Below are 20,636 nucleotides of genomic sequence, written 5' to 3'. Positions count from 1 at the left end.
ATGTGGGAGTCGTGATAGCTTCCAGGGATGTCAGCACACACATTTATGATAATGCCCTGAGCATCGCACACAACCTAGCAGTTGATGGAGGGGAAGTCCTTGCGATTTATGTAGACCCTGGCCCGCTCACTGGGTGGTGCTTTGATGTGGATGTGCATGCAGTCTATAGCACCAACTACCTCTGGATATTCTGCTATATGGTAGAAGAGACACATACGTGTGGTCAGCTCCTCACGGGCAGTGGGGAAATATATGTGCTCATTGGCATATTGTGTCATGGCATCAGACTCTGTGTTTTATTATTTACTTATGCAAACACACACACACGCACACACACAAACACATGAATTTACATTGAAAGAGTGGGAAATGTATGCACTTTCTTGTTTATTGATGCAGTATGTCAAACAGTATAAAGTGAATATTTATTTGTTTATTTCTGGGATACTGAATCATTGATCATATACTTCATGTTGATTACACATTAATAGGACAAAAATATAGATTTGGACTAATAGATGTTTAACATAATATACAGAGTATTTTAGAACAGGTAGTATCAGTATACAGGAATCTAAGGATTCACAGACAGACAGACAATGCATCTGTGCAAGGAGAAAATTGCACAGCATGTGCCACATTTAAATGACTGTACAATTATATAAAATGATGATTTTCATCCATGTGGGACACACATGTTATGCATATGACATCAAACATGGCCAAGTGAATCAGAAATGTAAAACTTAGGTGATCACCCCTGCCACAGAACAAATGTATTCTGAGCACTAAGGATGTTGGTGTACATGGATATGAAGATTCTAGGAGTAGCAGTAGATCTTGGAGAACAGCATGTATTATAGTGCTAGTGCTTATGAAGTTGTATACTGTGGTCAACCTTGCCACTACAAAAGGTATAGCAGTCCCTTACATATCTTCATCACCTCAAATGCCAAAAAGATACTGAACTACTACCATGTGTACAGGAAGATTATATATGAGGTAGCTGAACCAATTTTCCTACAAGCAGAATCCAAGGGATGAGTGGGTGGTCCATTCAAGCAGACAAAGAGTAATTTGTAGGGTTAACTATTTTAGCTGCACTGACTTTCTAGTAACCTGTGTGAGACACGCCAAACTTGAATATCCTACAATTCTTGTACATCATGCTTCAATGCACATTTTTATTTTTTTATATTTATTTAATTTCTTTGTTTACTGGGTTCATTAACTTAAACACTGAAAAACAACTATGAAATGGCAGATAGCTCTTAACTCTGTGCAGTAAGCATCAAGTGGCTGTATCACTGAAGAAATAAAATAAAACCACAGTGCTAATGAATTAAAAAGAAACTTTGTTAAAGTGTAAGATAGGCACTATGCTAAACTATTCTCAAGAGCTGTAGACTTCTTCAGATTCTATGCTGTGTATATCCTATCTTTGAGTGTCTACTGCCTATTCTTTTTCATCTTCAGACATGAGCCAATGAGTCAAGATGAAGCTATCTCTTACCAAAGCAAAATACATTTGATATGATGTAGCTTACAGCTCACGAAAACAGTTTAGTAGATGAAACTGTTTATCTTTCACTTTATTGGCTGCATAACATTTCCTTTTAATTCATCCAAACTGTGTTTTTATTTTTATGTTGTCTAAATACTGGACTATTTTCAGTCATGACCTGGGCCAAATTGCAATGACAACAAGGCAGCTGGTGAAAACACATGAACAAAAACAAGTTATATTAATATACAGTACTGAACAAGATGCCTTCATAGTTAATACCTCATGATTTTGTTTTCACTAAGTCAATATAAACTGACTAATCAATTTGAACGTTAAAAAATAAATTCACTAAAAAGATAGAGCAAAAAGAAAGTAATTATGATCATGATGATGAGGATGATAACTACAATCTTCCACTGTATATGGTCTAAAAAGCAAATGTTTACAGATTTTCAACATTATATCAATAATCATGGAATGAATCTTGAGTCACAAACAAACAGCAAACCACTTGTCCTGTTAGGGTATATGCATACAGAGTGGAGTATTTTTCAGGTGTGGTCTAATTGTGATCCTAGGACAGCTGCATTTGAATCTACCTGTATGGAAAAATTTTAGCAGCTTGCAAAATACTGCAAACTGCCATTATTTTGCACATTTTTGTTTCAAAGCTTTCTAAATGTTCCATACACTATCTTGGAGCTTTAAGTCTCTACTTCTTGCAAATATGCATGTTTTTTTTTATTTTAGAAGTACACCTGCAAGTGCTTAATTTGACGTTGTGCTTCAAAACACACAAACTCATGTGCTGCTCAGTAACAGAGCAGGTGTTCTGGATGTTTATTCATATTGTAATTGCAAATCCAGCTATTTGCATATTGGTTTAATGGTGATATTTAAAGAGCAGTAGACCACAACTGATTTTTGATCATATTCTGGTGGAAAAATAATAATTCATATTGGAGTATAACAGAATGAAATTAGTCCACTTTCTTCAAACACTTAAACGTTCTTGTAATATGTAAGCAGAACAGAAGTCCAGTTAATGTCTGAAATGCCCATTTGACTTTTTCATTAGTGCCTCTTCCAAAAACTAGATTACTACACCTTGTTGCATTTCTGAACAGACATTGGCAGAATAGGATTAGATTGCAGTGTTATATGTCATGGCTTTTTTTTTACTTCCAGCTTCTTAAGTTCTTTAAACATCTTTATACATCTATATTTCACATTCTTAAATGTTTCTTAATTGCATTCCCAATTCATTTACTTTATTACATTTTAAAATATGGTGTTCAATGTAATTTCCTCCAAATGTAAGCACTTATATTTCCCATAAGTAAAATAGCATGAAGCCCTGTGTTGCATCCATGGCAACCTTATATCTAATCACTTGTAAAAGCTGTCTGTTAACCTTAACCTAACCAGTTAGGATTTAGCCAATATATAAATTTGCCTCAAGGAGAGATTACCCATGTCCACACTGTATTCCATTCAGCTTAGCACTGTATAAACTTTTGTGATGACTTTTTTTCCTTGAAAACATGTCCATTTATGTATCTTCAATCCCATTCTATAGGAAAGCTGTACCCCACTCCCCAAATGAACTTTTCCATTCACCATTATCAAGGTTCCGTGAACCTTATTTGGGAGTAGGAGGTCAAAGGCAAACAGTACCCTATACTTTGTAGGTTTTTAAACTAGAGCTGATATCTGAAGATGCCCAGATAATATCCGGAAGAAAGGTGCTTAATTATACTGTTTGTAATTGTGCTTTTCAGTCATGAATTTGTTGTTGGTGAGTACCCTATACTTGCTAAGATAGTTTAGGTACCCTGTAAAAAGCCTTTCTCTTCTTAGGCTGCACCAGTAGGCATTATCAGTGAAACCTGTGGCATCATGGGTTTGGTTGGTTTTCCCATACCCTTAACAGAGGGAATAGACACATACCCTGTTCTAGAACACAAGGGAAGTAATGTATCCTCCTCAGTTATCCATCTACATAGTACTTTCTGCTCATGCTCATGAAATCAGTGGGTGGAGCCTATTTCTTCAGTGAAAGCAAGAGTAAAAGAGGCTTGCCTACCTCCTGCATCTGCATATCTTTCCCTTTCACTGACCTAAACTTTCTGCCGAAACCTTAGTCTTTCAGATGTCTGATACGTAATACCTTTCACACTTCAGAACTTTGAGCCTTCTTGGCAGGTGTGCACTGCCTATACTTTTTTAGCAGCAGAGTAAGGCAGAGGTGCCAAGATAAAGCAATCTGTTACCAAAGTACCTTTAAGTCAGACATTATTGTATAATAGGCATTATGTGGCTGCTGAAGATATAACACAGCAGGAAAAGTATAATCATTAATAGACATAGGGTCAGAAAGTGCTGCGCCCCACTGAATGTCAGGTACTTTACTGGGGTGATACACTGATCACAATTGATTATTTACAGGTTCTTCCTGGATACTATACAGTCTCAACATTTAGCACTCACAGTAATGAAATATGCAACTATCACTGCAGACATGAAATATAAGCTTAATATGGAATATAAATAAGCAAGCAACGGAACAAAGAAGAGACTGTGGTAAATTTGTAAGTGGTTCATCACCACAGATCTCTTCCAAGTACAGATAGCTGGCCCAAGAGCTAAAATATTTGTTAAACTGTTATATGGTTGTTTTTCTGTGGACCAGAAGAGTAGAATACTGCAATAATACCTGGATTGCACACACATCCTTTATGCAGAGAATATAATGATAATATCTATTGGAATGGCATTATGATAAGAGCAGTATACTCTCAGAATGAATATACAAATCCCAAGCAACAGTTTTAGGCAAAGAATAGGTTTATGGCTTAGCTTTGCAATTTTGCTATAACAGAAACAAACAAGCTTCATCTTTTGCTGTACAACAAATAATTAGTGCAGGTAAGAATAACCATGAAAATATGTACATCATGTTTGACAGATGATCATAAAAAGAGACATGAATTTTAAAACTGCTGTAGGTTACTTATTACTTTTGTGTATGACTGTTGTCCATCATTTGCAAGGTAGCAATTTGAATTGTTGAGACTTGTAATACCAATGATTACCATTTCTCAGAATATTCCCGATATGATCATTTAGACTTGGTATGTATAAATTTGGGGGTGGGAGGGTAACAAGTGTAAAGAAGACCATTGTTCGCTTATTCACTCGTCTTCTACACTTTCACTTTTTTTTGTCATTTTTAGGACTTGGCATTCTGAGTCTGGATATTTCCACAGGGAGCCCATCTGCAGATCAGTACTTCAGTACACATCAGCAATGACGATAAATTAAACTGATATTATGCAAGCACAACAAAATACATTTCTGGTAATAAAGCAAGCTTTATTTTATTATGGAACTTATACAAAGCACTGGGTCATGAAATGAAAGCCGCAGTACTAATATATCACTACAGTCAAAAACATTTGTTTTCAAAACTATGTATGACAAAAAAAAAAACTTTCTTTTATAAATGACGATTCATACCATTGCGTAAATTAAAAAGTTAATACCCTCAAGGGTTTTATATATCTTACTTTCATTTTTCTTATGTATATTATATTTTGTTTCAAGCTCAGATCTAACTTCAGTATACTGCAAGTTCTCCAAGTAAAACTGAAAGCTCACACAGGCAATTATCCTGGAAAAAAAGAGATAAATGATCCCTCCCTCCTCTCTTCCAACAAATGCATGCTTACATGCCTAATATATCTGCAGTGAGTGGTTTTCCAAAGTCCTGCAAGTTATTACCATTTGTTATGCATGTTCTCACAGGAATTTACAGGAAAATGTATTTATTTATTCCCTACCAAATCAGGAAATTGCCCTTGTCACATAAACTGCTATGCTGTGCTCTCTGTTTGAGCTTGTTTTCAGCTACTCTTTATTACTTCACATTGTATTTTTCCTGTTTTCAGGAAGTCTTTCTGTCCCAAATACCATCATTTGATTAGAAATAAAATAAGTCTATTTTCTGGTACATGCTAAGGCATAATCCTACAGGATTTTTCAGGATTGTGCACAGGAAACATAATATATCAGTAAGATTTATGCTGAAACTATAACACAGACAAGAGATGCCACACTCCTCAGAGTCTGGAAATGACAGTACAAGCTGTAACCCAAACTCTGAGTCCCTTTGTAGTGAAGACAAACTGGGCATTATGTCACCTATTTCAAATTCCTTCTCTCAAACCCATTCAAATATATGCTTTTGTCTAAAGAAGTGTTGTACTGCAAGGTATATAAAGATGTGCAGCCAGATTCAAAATAGCCTACATGGTCCATTTACACTGTGTGCACATCATGGTGGTGTATTGTTTTGAATTCAATACGCAGCTCTACATGGTTTGTAGACCTGTGCACAGCTGCTCAAACAAGATAAACACTGTGGCATGCAAATTAAAGCACAAGCAGCTGAACTGTATGCTAATCACCCAATCCAAGATGGAAGAGCCATTCAACAAGCTATAAGGCAGCCATGTAGACTCAGTGTTGGTACTCCCTGAGAATTCCAAAACCTACTGGAATACACCCACGGAAAGAGTATATACAGAAACAATATTGGGGGCTGCTGTTACTTTAATTCCTTTGTATGTGCAACAGCTGAAGTCTATGCTGCTGCTGCTGCTACTAGACCAAGGCCAAGAAGGAGAGGAACTTTCAGACCCCATTTAACTTATCACAATCTGCACTATGTGGAAATTGTAGAGCATTACAGGGCAGATAGAGACATATTACAGGAACTCTGCAAACTCTGTTGCCTCAACTCAGAGCCAACGCAAACGGAGGGGAACCCATCCCAGTGGAGACAACGGTATGTGTAGCACTTGAAATTTTAGCTACAGGTACCTTGCAGTGGCTAAGAGGGGACATGCTGGGGGTATCACAGGCATCAGCATCCAGGATCCTCCATCATTTCATGAACACTATGCTCCAACATGCTAGTGGCCGCATATATTTTCCCCGTACACCTGAGGAGAAGGCCAGAAATATGCAGAAGTTCTACCCTATAGCACACTAGCCTGAAGTACTGGGTGCCATATATTGCACACATGTAGAACTTAAGGCACCACCTGGGGAACAGGGAAGGCTCTACATTAATAGAAGGGGCTTCCACTCTATTAACTGCCAAGTGATGTGTAATGCCAAGGGAATCATCTTGAATATTTGCGCTGACAACTCAGAGAGTTACTATGACACACATGTCTGGCACATCTCCCAACTGTATCAGATGTTCACAAGTTGGGAAATCCCACATGGTCATTTACTGGGGGATGCTGGTTATGCACTGGAATCATGGATGATGACATCCACCAGGAATGCATATACACCTGCTGAAGAATGCCATAATGAGGCACATGCTCAAACCAGAAATATCACAGAGTATGTGTTTGAGCTGCTGAAGTCGAGGTTCCAGTGCCTAGATACATCTGAGGGACTGCTGCAGTTCAATCCATGTACATGTACTGAAATATTCAGAGTATATGCTATGCTACACAACATCTTCACCAGGATAAGCAAGTGGAAGGGCCACACATCCCACCACCAATGCCAAGGTCACCACAGCCACATGCAGGTGATGAGTCAGAGGGGAAAGCAGCAGCTGCTGTGGGTGTAGCCACACATACACACACACACACACACACACACACACACACACACACACACACACACACACACACACACACACACACACACACACACACACACACACACAGCAGCTACTGTGGGTGTAGACAGACAGGTGTGCTCAATATGCCTTTGCACTGGCTAAGAGAGGATGCACTGCACACTCATGCACCAAATACGGGCTTAAAACCTTTCTCCTATTCACATACATATAGTAACACTGTTGACGGGCAATGTTCACAACCTTTACCTGCCCATGTAATGACTGTGTCAGACCTGAACTAAAATTGTTGCAACTGCTGGATTTACAAGGTAAGTGTTAAACCTGGAGTGTATTATATAACAATATGAATGACTGCCATATCCTTGCAAATTGTTACTTGGTAGCATAAGCAAGTAAAAGGTGGGAGATTTGCACAGAAATGACCTTAACATTTGACAGCAGAGACCTATTTGACTTATATGTGTCCATTATTACGTTATATCTCTCACGCATCAAAGATTCACACAGTCATACCTCTCATAAGTAGTGATGGTCACTATATGCCCTCAGTTTAGCACTACGTTTGAACTGAAAAATCATTAAAGTGAGAAGTTAGAAAGTAATGATACACATTTCAGTTATAGACGTCACATCCCTCACAAGAACACTAACAATAAAGATGGAAAAAATTTGATGCTATCAACTGTCTAACTTTCTAAGACTAATATAGGTCAAAAGTACAATTACCAGTTCAACATCACAAATGCACATGTACTACACACTAAGTCAATTATGCACCCTGAGCATTAGGCACAGAGCTTAAGTATCCCTGAATCCAAAAGACAGAAAACAGGGACATGGCACAGCTATCATCACCTGCACACCCAGATGGGTGCTGTGTGCGTGTCTGTGTGTGGGGTGGGGCAGGAAGCCTAGGCTGGCACAAAAGGTCAGTGAGTATGTGTGAGTATGAAACAGGAGCAGGCAGCCATTCAGATGAAGTAACAAATGGCTACTGAGACAAAATGAGTTTTAAGCTTCATGGCTGAACCACGTAACTGTTGTGTGCGTGTCTATATGGGTCCTCCAGGTGAAATTGATGTGAGAGTATTTGCACGAACTCAGCTAAACTTTGTGATAGCTCTACATCTTGGTATGTTAGACAGGTGTGAGCTGTGCATGATAGAGGTGGCAGTCATCTTTGTCGTACCTGACCATAAAAACTGGCTCTGCCAAGAGTTGCACTGGCACATCCATGCCCATAGTTAGATGCACTGCTGCTACCTGAATGTGACTGATGTCTGGTGGATGAGCTCCCCTCAAGAGGATGCCCAGGACCATGACCCATTGGCCTGCCACTTCTGTATGTAGACAGTTCAACCACTGACAAAGCAGTGGAAGTACTGTCACTATGGGAGTGTGATCAAGTATGGCCATGTTGGCTAACAACAGATGATGTTGCTGACCTACGCCCATGAGTATGCCACCCCCCTCTCAGCAGACGTTCCATCACAGACACCGCCCCTTCCAACTTGTCATTTATCCAGTCCATTGAATCGGCAATAAGGTGGAAGTAGTCATGCATGTCATCCTGTGCCACATCTACAATCCAAAACATTTCCCTGGAGGACCTATGGGATATGCCTGTGACTCTATGATGGCTGTGAACATATGTTGAGTGGCATGGGAAGAGACACCTTGACAAGGTGAAGAATGGACAGCAGGCCTGCTCCGAGCACCCCTAACAACCCTCCTACATGACCTTGCCCACACTTTGACTACTGTCAGCATCAACAGGTACTGAAGCCACAGTAGCCTCACTTCCCTAATCAATTGTCTCACTTCGTCTGTCCAATATCTGAGGGCTGTCTGTAATTGGTACATATAGACTTACTGGTTGTGTCTGATGGAATTTCACGGGATGGCTGTATGCCAACCTCAGTGTCAGATTCAAGCTCTGCACCCCCTGACTTTGCCTCTGCTTGGTCACCATCATCAACACAATCTGCTGATACTCCGACATCAGGTTAAAGAAGTCCCACACTTCCACTGTCAGGATCACCTGTGATAATAAGCAAAATAAGCAAAAAAACACAAGAAAAAATGAATACCTACATTACTGCAGTCCAATATATGCTAACAAAAATAAAAGTAGTGCCACTATTAGACAGCACAGCAATACACACAACAACACACTAAAATATTTCTTTGAACTGCTCATCAGTACTGATATAAAAATGTTTGGCTTAACATGTGCAGATGATGGTATGCTCCCTATGCCAGATGGCCCTGGAAGAAGTTAAGGAAAAAGGTAAGGAAAACATCATCACAATTAACAGTAACACAGGGGGTAAAATATTTTGCCCTTTACATGTCCATTAACTATGCTTTCAATAAGAACTTGGACAACAAGCCCAACCTCTGCCCCATGTGTAATTAATGTAAATATTTTACTATATAACAGTATTGATTATCCGAGGTACAAAAGCCTACCTGGAAGCTTCTCCTGGGACATACTTGTCCCTGAAACAGTAGCACCAAAGTCAAAGACATGCTGTTTTGCACGTTCCAGTGAGCTCTCTGGATCCCTGGCAGTGAACAGGATCTCTTCATTTGCTGTTAGTGGTGGCTTTGTAGCAGGCCCCCTGGTACCCATCCAATCACAGGCCACTGCAACTGCTCTCCTCCCTGCAGATGGGATGATGTCACAAATGTTACAGATCATAACATTTATGCTCCCAGTGCATCTCTGCAAACTTACCTCACCTAACAGTTACCTCTCAATTTTCAACATATATTTCCAAGATACAGTAGCAGACACCCCCTCAAACTAAGGTCAATTATCAGATTAACCTTCCTATTTCAAGTATTTATGTCATCTCTGATTGTCACTGCTGTTCTTCACTTAACATCATGTAAACGCAACTGGCATTGTTGCTCAGGTTTGCACATTACTTATAATCATGATAACTGCAATTGGTGGGAAAGCATAATTTTCCATTGCTCTAGGTCAGGTGTTAGACATGGTTGGAGTTAGTGAGGAAGCCGCCAAGTTTAGGGTGCAGAGATAAGGTGTTCAGGAGTCCAGGATATTTATTGGACTCCTGGTAAAGTGCCACAGCCCAATGCGTCTGCAGGGGAACTATTCTGGCAACCAGTAAAAGTCTGAGGTGTGGAGTAGTTTAGCTCAAACTGTATCCAGTATTACTGGCATGTCACACACTGGAGAACAATGTAAGCATCATTTTAATGACCTACACTGTTGCGGCATCTGACTTACACAGTTGCAAAAGGGATACCATCAACTGTTGGTTGAATGAATTTGAGACTGCAGACATCTGGCAGCTGTGAAAGTATGATAATAAGAGAGACTGGTATGCATAATGCTCTTCTCTTCTTTTCTATTTTTTCCCCAGCTAATGCCGACATACAGTTCAACAGATGGGCTCATGTTGCTTGATTGGAGAGACTGGGAGAAGCAAGTGGTATGTATTCAGCACAAGAAAAGTATTATTGTAGCTTTAGAAGTTAACAAGAGATTTGGGTTTTTTTTATACAGTTGTAGCAAATTGAGAATGCATATCCTAACTGTAACAGCAAGTATGCATACATTAGTCTGTAGCACAAACCAACTTTAGGAGTAAAATGTGAAACTGTAGTCACAGGTTCTAGGTTCAAATACCACAAGTAACAAATATACAGTGCTGGATTTCTTTAATAATATTTACATTAAATTAAACTCTACAATTGGCATAAATGTCCTCCTGTTAACTGTAATCTGTATAATTGGAACACGCATATGTGCAATATATGCACATTTCAAAGATTACCTTCAATATTCTATGGTTATAGTGTGTATTTGTTAGGATGTATACTTAAATGTAATACTTCAGATAAAATGTTAATGCATTGTATGTCACGTATGATGGTACTAATTTTATCTTATCTCTCTTTTTATTATTTTATATTATGTGTCATCAAAATGTCTCCATGTCGTCAACTCATACCAAATAACTAAATGCTATACAGCATAGCAAGATAAGTCAGCCTTTGTGGATCAGCCTATACCTGCTCCACTGGCTGTAGCACCAATTCCCAGCATCTCTGGGAGCCAACCTGACAGCACTGCCTCTGCTGCCCTTTCACTACCTGTGCACTCAAGTACTACTGCATTGGAAGCTGGTGTAGTGCTACACTCTGGGAGCAGTGGCAGAAGTGGTGATTTCATCACCCACCAGGAGATGCCAGGGTTTTTGCATAGGGTCATGCACCACACCACTGGTGTATGCCTATGCCAGATGAACAGGCTGCTCTTGCTCATGGTCTGTAGGAGGGAGACAACATCAAACACTCCAGCCACCAGCAGACTAAGGGGACAGGCCGGTGAATTTGGACTCTGTTCTCATTGTCTACATGTCTGATGGTCAAAAGTCTGTGATGTCCCCTCCCTCACACCAATCATGGTGTCCTCCAACCTTTTGTGTCCCTCACCACCCCTGTCTCTTGTCTTCTTTGTTTGCATTTGCTTCTTCACCTACCCAACTTACCTGACCCAGAAATACTAATGTCCCTTATCCAGTATTCCTCTCTAACTAAATTAAAAAAGAAAAATGGGCATCACAAAAAACATAGGTTCATAGTTTCATAGGTAGGTACTGGGCTATCGGCCCAAGGGCCTAAGTAAACCTAGCCAACAAGGTTCCCTGGCATACACCACCCAAGAATGTTATCTTCCTGTGCCACTGTCAAGCTGAGCCACAGAAGAGATCCCGGGGTGTATTTCCTATTTCTCATCCACTTATCAAGATTTTTCTTGAAGAGTGCTAATGAGGAACTTTGCTTGACATAGATGGGTAGCTTGTTCCAGAGTATGAGAAGCCTCTGGGACAGGAATCTATCCATCCAGCATGCCATGTTTATTGTTGTGACAAGGTTTAGGTACCTAGAGCATGTAGCTCGGAGGGATTGGGATTTCTTTAGGTGTAGCATGTCCAGAAGCTCTGGGTTTGACATAGCTTTATATGTTAGGCAGAGATCACCTCGGATTAGGCGATATGCTACGGAGTAAAGCTGAATTTTTTTGAGACGGCCAGTGTAGGGCATCTGTATGAGGCCAGTAATCCTCTTTGTGATGTATTTCTGTGGCCTTTCCAGATGTCTTGTGAGGTACATTCCAAAAGGGGCATTGTACTCTATAATGAGTCTAATGAGTGTCGAGTAGAGGGGAACAATTACCTCTTTTTTCCTGGATGAGAACCCTTTTGTGATGAGGTGTGCCACGTAGAAGGATTTCCTGACTACTGTGGCGATGTGATTGTCAAAGGAGAGAATACTGTCCACCTGAGTCCCCAGGTCTCTTATCACATATTTGTTTTACCAAAGGGGATGATGATGCATTTTTTGGCATTGAGCTTGAGGCCACGGCTCTGACACCAGGCATCTGTCTCAGTGAGGCCCTTCTCTAGGATGTCCACATGATTTGGGGACTCAGCTACAGCTCCTAGTTTGCAGTCATCTGCGAACTTCATTAGCCAAAGGCATTCTGTGTTAGCCTGTACTTCAGAGAAGTAGATAACAAACAGGAGAGGTCCCAGGAATGAACCCTGTGATACTCTACTTGTCACTGGTTTGAAGTCAGATTTGGACTCTGCAACCTTTACAGTGTGGGTTCTGTCAGTGAGCTAACTGGCAACCCATCTTGTGACATAGGGATTTATACCTAGTTTAGTGAGTTTAGCTATAATTCCAGAATGGAGGATGGTGTTGAAAGCCTTGGTGAGGGCAAGATAGGCTGTGTGAACCACCTTACCTTCATCTACGCCTTTGGTGACTGCCTCAAAGAAGTTGATCAGGTTCAGGAGGCATGATCTACCTTTCACAAACCCAAACTGGTTGGGGTCCAGAGTTTGGAGGTCACCAATGACTTTGATTTTGAGTTCCATGATGATATGTTCCATGGCCTTACAGACCAGGCTCATCAGGCTAATAGGACGACAGTTCCCGGGATCAGTGGTGGCTCCCCCTTTGTGGAGTGGGTTAACAGTTGCTGTGTGCCATTCAGTGGGAACAAAGCCTGATGTGCTACAATGATTAAATATGGTGCTTAGGTGGGGAGCCAGTTCATTCTGAAGTTCATCTAAAACGCAGCCTGGGATGTTGTCCGTTCCCATGGATGCTGTGTTTTTGGCTTTAGAGAGTGCAACTTTTAACTGCGTAGCTGTGGTTACAGGGACTCTGCATTCTTCCTGTATAGATATGAGCCCTTTAGGGGGTGAGAAGGGGGTAAAGTTAGCACTGAGCCCTTTAGGGGGTGAGAAGGGGGTAAAGTTAGCACTGAACCTATCTGCCAGGACGTTGGCAATATCAGTTGGTTCTGTAATTTTCATGCCGTTGTGCTGTAACATCAGAGCAGATCTGGGTGTTGTGATTTAGATTCTTGACACAGCTATAGAATGCTTTGTAGTTGTCCCTAGAATCAGTGGTGGTTTTGTTTTCATAGCTAGCTTTGGAGGATCTTATAAGGGATCTCAGATTCTTACTGAGGCTGACCAGGGAACTCCACCACTCATGGGATTTTACTCTCTTTTGCAACAGTTTCTTCCTTCTGTTGCAGAGTTTGTTTATGGGAGGGGACCACCAGATTGGCTTCCTTTTTTTGAAGGATAGCGTCTTGGTTCTGTTTGGGATAGCACAATCCATGCACTCGTGTAAGTGCTTATAGAGTTCATCTGTGTAGGATTCAGCTGTCATAACTGTATTGTCCATCTGCATGGGTGTCATGAAGTTCGCCACTTCTGTCTTATGAAGCATGAAGTTGGCTTTGGAGAAATTTTTTACCATGATTTCCTTAATGGGGGGTGGGGGCGGGATGTGGATATCTTGGGTGATTAGCTTATATTTGGATCTGACCAACAAGGAGTTGACTTCAGGTGTGGAACACCGGTCACTCATGTTGGTAATGACTAGGTCTAGGACATTGTTGATCCTGGTGGGGGTGTGGATAAGTTGATCCAGGGCATTGGAATTTATGAATTCCAGAAAGCATTGAGTGAAGGAGTTGGTATATGAGTAGTTTTCTCAGTTAATGGTGAGGTAGTTGAAATAGCACATTATTAGGGTGTTTGGTTGAACCCTAATATTTTCCAGTTTATCAAGAAAAAAGGAGTGGGACTCCTGGGGTATGGTGGGTGATCTGTAGCAAGCTACAATATGGATTGCAGTTTTGCCCAGAGTTAGTTGCACTTGGATAACTTCAGATGCATTATGCTGAGCAACTAGCCTGGAGGTGTGGATATCCTTACTGAATATGGACACACCTCCACCTTTGGTGTTCCGGTCTAGGTTAGGTAGGCGAAAAGTGTGGTATGAGTTATAGCCTGGTAATGCAGGGGTTCTCTCTGGAACCTTGAACCAGGTCTCAGTCACTGCACAGATATCGATGTTCTCCATTTTAAGGAGTGCCTTGAGTGAGTGCATTTTGAGATTTAGACTTCTAGCATTGAGTAGCATTACCCTCAGTTTTTGCTTGCCTGTTCCTGTTACGGTGGTGAATTTGTAATTTGCACCTTGCCTAAAAAAGGCACTATAAGGGCAGCAAGAGCCTTAGCCAGTATCCAGAATCCCAGGGGTGACAGGTGCAAGCCATCTCTGGCAAAGCATCATGGTCTGTTGACCATGTTGTCCCAGGCAGACAGATACTGGATCCCCTTAGAATGACACAAAAAGCTTAGCCAATTGTTAAAGTCAATTATTTTGTCCTTCTAATGCAGTATCATTCTGGGTGAGGGCAGGATGCTACTCAGGGCTAGGGTCATACCTGCCTGGGCTACAAGATCAGAGAGCTCTTCCATGTATCTTTTCATGTAGTCCAGGGAGGTATGTCTCAGGTCATTCACACCAACATGGACAATGAAAGAGTCATATTTATACTTGTTGTGGAGTGATCTGAGTGCGTGGGTTATGTGGCTTATCCAAGTACCTGACAGGCAGCTGACAGTAACCTTCTACTTGTTTAGCCTGGTGAGTGGGACATCGGTGTGCCTGACTATAGAGTCACCTATGACTAGTGTGCTGGGTACATTGTTTTGCCTTATGGGCTGTGGTTGAGTGGCACACTGAATCTGTGGGCTATGTGTCATTTGGGTTGTGTTGGGAGGTGGAGGTTGCTTGCATTTCTGCTTTGGAGGTCTCTGTTTCTTGAGCAGATTATTATTGAGACCCTCTGTGAATGCTTTTGTGTTTCTATGTGTGGATTTTGGTGGTGTAGGTTTAGTGGGAATATCTGATGTGGGGTGTGGTGCAAGTATTTACCTTCTCCTCTTGACTGTCACGTTCAGTCTTGGTTAGAGACAGCTTTACCTTCAGTCTGGCTAGATAAGTGCATCTCTCACAGGATGTGGTGGTGGGTGGTATGAGGAGAGGGTTGTCTATGTACAGGAGGCAATTTCTACATTGCCCGAAGATGCCCAGATTCATCAGATAGACAGGAGAGAACTCTGGGAGCTGACCCTTGGACATGCCTGAATAAAAAACTACTTTCCTCTAGACAAGTGAGAAAAGTGAGTATAAGAGCTGTTTTTCTCTAAGCAAGTGAGGAAAGTAAGTACAAAAATGGTTTTCCTCTAGGTAAAGAGGAAGGTTGAGTGCTGTAGTAATTTGTAGCTTATTTATTGCTAACAAGTTCTGAACAAGTGCTGAGCACGAATAAGCAAATTCAAGTTATAAAACTAAGAATTTGTACCTGGATCTTGTGGTAGATAAGCTACCTAGTGCTTATAACTCCCACTGATAAGTTAGAATGCTTCCCTCCAACACAGAAAGGCTTGGGGGTCTCAGAAGCTTACAAGCAGTCCTGGATACAGCAAATTTGTATCTGGGCTAGACTAGTTATAGGAAAGGTGGGAAGCAAGCACAAACACAGGCTTTTAAACCAAAAGGTTGAAAGAGATGGAAAAACTACCCAAACAGCCAAGAAAGTACAATTTCTGGGCCAGAAACCACTCTTGTGGTAGATAGGCTACCTAGTGCTTACCACTCCCACTGATAAGCTAGAAGGCTTCCCTCCAACACAGAAAGGCTTGGGGGTCGCAGAAGCCTACAAACTTTCCTGGATAAAGCAAATCTGTATCTGGGCTAGACTAGTTACAGGAAAGGTGGGAAACAAGTGCAAACACAGGCTTTTAAACCAGAAATTTGAAAGAGATGGAAAAACTGCCAAATGGCCAATGAACTACAATTTCTGGGCCAGAAACCACTCTTGTGGTAGATAGGCTACCTAGTGCTTACCTCTCCCTCTGATAAGCTAGAAGGCTTCCTTCCAACAGAGAAAGGCTTGGGGGGCCCAGAAGCTTCTAAATAGTCCTTGTATACAGCAAATCTGTATCTGGAATAGACTAGTTACAGGAAAAGTGGGAAACAAGTGCAAACACAGGCTTTTAAACCAGAAAATTGAAAGAGATGGAAAAATTGCCCAAACGGCCAATAAACTACAATTTCTGGGCCAGAAACTACTCTTGTGGTAGATAGGCTACCTAGTGCTTACCACTCCCACTGATAAGCTAGAAGGCTTGCCTCCAAAACAGAAAGGCTTGGGGGGGTGGGCTCAGAAGCTTATACATAGTCCTGGATACAGCAAATCTGTATCTGGAATAGTCTAGTTACAGGAAAGGTGGGAAACAAGTGCAAACATGGACTTTTAAACCAGAAAGTTGAAAGAGATGGAGAAACTACCAAACGGCCAATAAACTACAATTTCTGGACCAGAATCCACTCTTGTAGTAGATAGGCTACCTAGTGCTTACCACTTCTACTGATAAGCTAGAAAGCTTCCCTCCAACACAGAAAGGATTTTGGGGCTCAGAAGCTTACCAACAGTCCTGGTTACAGCAAATATGTATCTGGACTAGACTAGTTACAGGAAAGGCAGGGAACAAGCTTAGATTTGTTTTGGAAAATGGAAAGGGAGAAAGGAGAAACAGAATATAATTTAAAATTAAGACCCTAAGTGGCTTGCCCTTCAGAAATGTTCTCTCTGTATTAGGTAGAGTGAGCTAGTGACACTAGACTGGAATAGAGCTGGGACAGAGCTAAACTGATGGGACTGGTAGGAGTGTCTGAAGTCAAAATATGATCTCACTGTACTTGGTTGAGTGAGCAAATGAGACAGACCCAAGAGGAGTGTTCAAATATAAGTTTGCAGAAGGGGTGGGCAATTCCAAAGCCACCAAGATTAATACCAAAACAAGAACAGGGATGGAGGGTGGGAAACTAATTGCAAAGACAGAGAGATACCACAGTATTCTATGAAACAATTAAATAGAAAAATAAATATCTACAGAGAGACACAGACACAATATCCAAAGAAACAATTAAATAGACAGAAAAATGAAATGCAGTACAGTCTTTAACGCTGCACATTTGTACTTAATTCAGCTAAATATGCAGTTGATTGTAGGTATGTAGCAGAAACCAAACAACTCTGGTATTGAGCAGTAATGAATTCAAAGATATGTGACTCACTTATAAATACAGAGAAACCCTCTAGGCTAAGAGTTTAACACTGACTATCAATGAAGTGAAACACAATAACCCCCACTAACTGCAAAGAAAGAGAGAGACCACAGTATTCTATGCAACAATTAAATGGAAAAATAAATAAATACAGAGAGACACACAGACACAATATTCAATGAAACAAATATACAGAAAAATGAAATGCAGTACAATCTTTAACACTGCAAGTTTGTTCTTAACTCAGTTAGTAATGCAGTTGATTGTAGGTATGTAGCAGAAGTCAAACAACTCAGGTATTGAGCAGTAAAGCCATGGATCCCTTCACTTTTTGACCTCTGTGTTTGCGTGGAGTTTTGCTTTGCTCACCTCTGTGCAATGCTGCTTAACCCCACTACACTGCATCAACAAACAGCAAAACATGCTGAATGTACTATAACAAATAATATCATTGCATTATCACTGTTTATTTAATAATATTAGATATGCCTAGATTCAAACACAGTATCATGTTGGCTCAAAAAGAAGTATGTCAATCCATTTACACTTGCTGCCACAGAGTCAGCTAAGTAGCAGGTGTGTTTCATACATTCAATGCTAACTCTGAGAATATTAGCAATGTGGCTTGCATTTGTAGACTGCTTAACTATGTGCAAATTGTGAAAATTAATGGAAATGTGTATCTCACATGCAAAAATACATTCCCAATCATTGCACAAACCCCCTTCTCACCACTGTGTTTTGGAAAGCAAAATTTAGCATGTATTAGTGCTGTTTACTGTCAATTTTACTTTTTACGCCATGAAACTATATGCGGAAACTTAAGAAACTGAAGAATATGTCACATATGTACAATGTATACATGTGTTGCCTCCACCCATGTACTACATCCCTGGTGTCTGCAGTACTTTTTACACAAATATATCAACTACACTACATACATTAATAACAAACATGTGATAATGCAATGCACATCAGTCTGGTAACATGCAGAGCTAGAACTATCTTCACAGTTGAACATGCCTACATATCCATCAAATGACCTTGGGAACTACTGACCCATAAGCCTAACCAGCCTTATTTGCAAGGCTATGAAAAGATTCATCATGTACCTTATCCACAGGGACATAGATGACCTTCAGCGCTCTTGATCCAACCCATACTGGTTTTCTAAAGAGTAGGTTTTGTTTATTAAAAATGTATTTCTTTAATAATGTCCCCAAAGCCCAGGATGAGGGAGAATAGAACATACCACCTATTTTGATATAGCCAATCCCTTTGACACAATCCCCCCATTCAGGTATCATAGAGAACTTTCCCATCTGGGGATTAACCCATACATTTCTAAACTGGTATCCAACTGGCTCACTGACAGAATGCACACTGTCAAAGGTGGGGAGGCCACCTACACCAGTAGACCAGTTACCAATGGAGTACCACAAGGATCTGTGCTGGGCCCACTACTATTTGGAAATTATTTCTCTGAAGTCCAGGTGAAGGTAGATGGCATGTGGCTTACCAAGTTTGTAGATGACTGTCAACCAGGCGCAATCACTTAGAGTCCATCAATGATGTTAAAATATTACAGAAAGACCTGACACAGACAAATGATTGGTGCCAAACTCAAGGACTGAAACTTCATGCAAGAAAATGCCTGTGTGTGCGTGTGTGTGTGTGTGTGTGTGTGTGTGTGTGTGTGTGTGTGTGTGTGTGTGTGTGTGTGTGTGTGTGTGATGCATGCTCATGTGTCTCTAGCCAGAAGAGCTGAAGTGTGTATCTTACAGTTACCACTCCAATCCCATGGACAGACAGTATTTTGATACTTGCACTTGTCTACACATTCATTTCATGCAGACCTCCCAGCATATTCTCTCTGATATGCGCTGTTGATGTCATTCACTACAAGTTGGCCTGTAGTGCTGTAAAAGTCAAACTTCTGCTGTGGTGCTGTTATAAAGTACTGAGTTCTGTAGTCTGTGTATTTAGATAGGGGTTCTGTTCTCACTACAGTCAGATGTGTGTGTGTGTGTGTGTGTGTGTGTGTGTGTGTGTGTGTGTGTGTGTGTGTGTGTGTGTGTGTGTGTATGTGTCTAGAAGGAAGAGTAGAAGTGTGTATCCTGCAGTTACAACTCCAATCCCATGGATTGACAGTATTTTGATAAATGCACATGCCTAAACATCTATTTCATGTAGGCCTCCCAACATCTTCTCTCCAACTTGCACTGCTGATGTCATCCACTATAATTTGGCCTGCAGCCTTGTAAAGATCAGACTTGTTCCATGGTGCTTGTATAAAGTATTAAGTTCTGTAGTCTGTGTACTTAGATAGGTATCTTCTCTCCAACATGTACTGCTGATATCATCCTCTATAATTTGGCCTGCAGCCTTGGAAACATCAGACTTGTGCCATGGTTCTTGTGTAAAGTACTGAGTTCTTTAGTCTGTGTACTTAGATGGGTAGAGGTTTTGTTTTCACTGCAGTCAACTGTGTACGTGTGTCTAGCCAGAAGAGCAGAAATGTGCAACCTACAGTTACTTCTCCAATCTCATTGATTGACAGTATATTGATACCTGCATATGCCTACATATCCATTTCATGCAGTCCTCCCAACATCTTCTTTCCAACATGCTCTGCTAATGTCATAAACTATTAGGTGACCTGCAGTCTTGTAAAAGTAAGACTTGTGCTGCTGCACTTGCATAAAGTACTAAGTTCTGTAGTCTGTATACTTAGATAGGTAGATTTCTATTCTCACTGCAGTCAACTGTTTTGTGTGTGTGTATGTGTGTGTGTGTGTGCGTGTGTGTGTATGTGTGTGTGTGTGTGTGTGTGTGTGTGTGTGTGTGTGTGTGTGTGTGTGTGTGTGTGTGTGTGTGTGCACTTGCTTGACATTACAGATAGCATTTTGCACCAGCATGTGGGATACTGTTATTGCCATATTCTCCTCACCAGACACTGCTGATGTCATCAGC

Source organism: Protopterus annectens, chromosome 7.part0 (genome assembly GCF_019279795.1).
Source record: "Protopterus annectens isolate FY-2018-M chromosome 7.part0, PAN1.0, whole genome shotgun sequence".
In the NCBI taxonomy this organism is placed as follows: domain Eukaryota; kingdom Metazoa; phylum Chordata; order Ceratodontiformes; family Protopteridae; genus Protopterus; species Protopterus annectens.
This window is presented reverse-complemented; position numbering follows the sequence as displayed.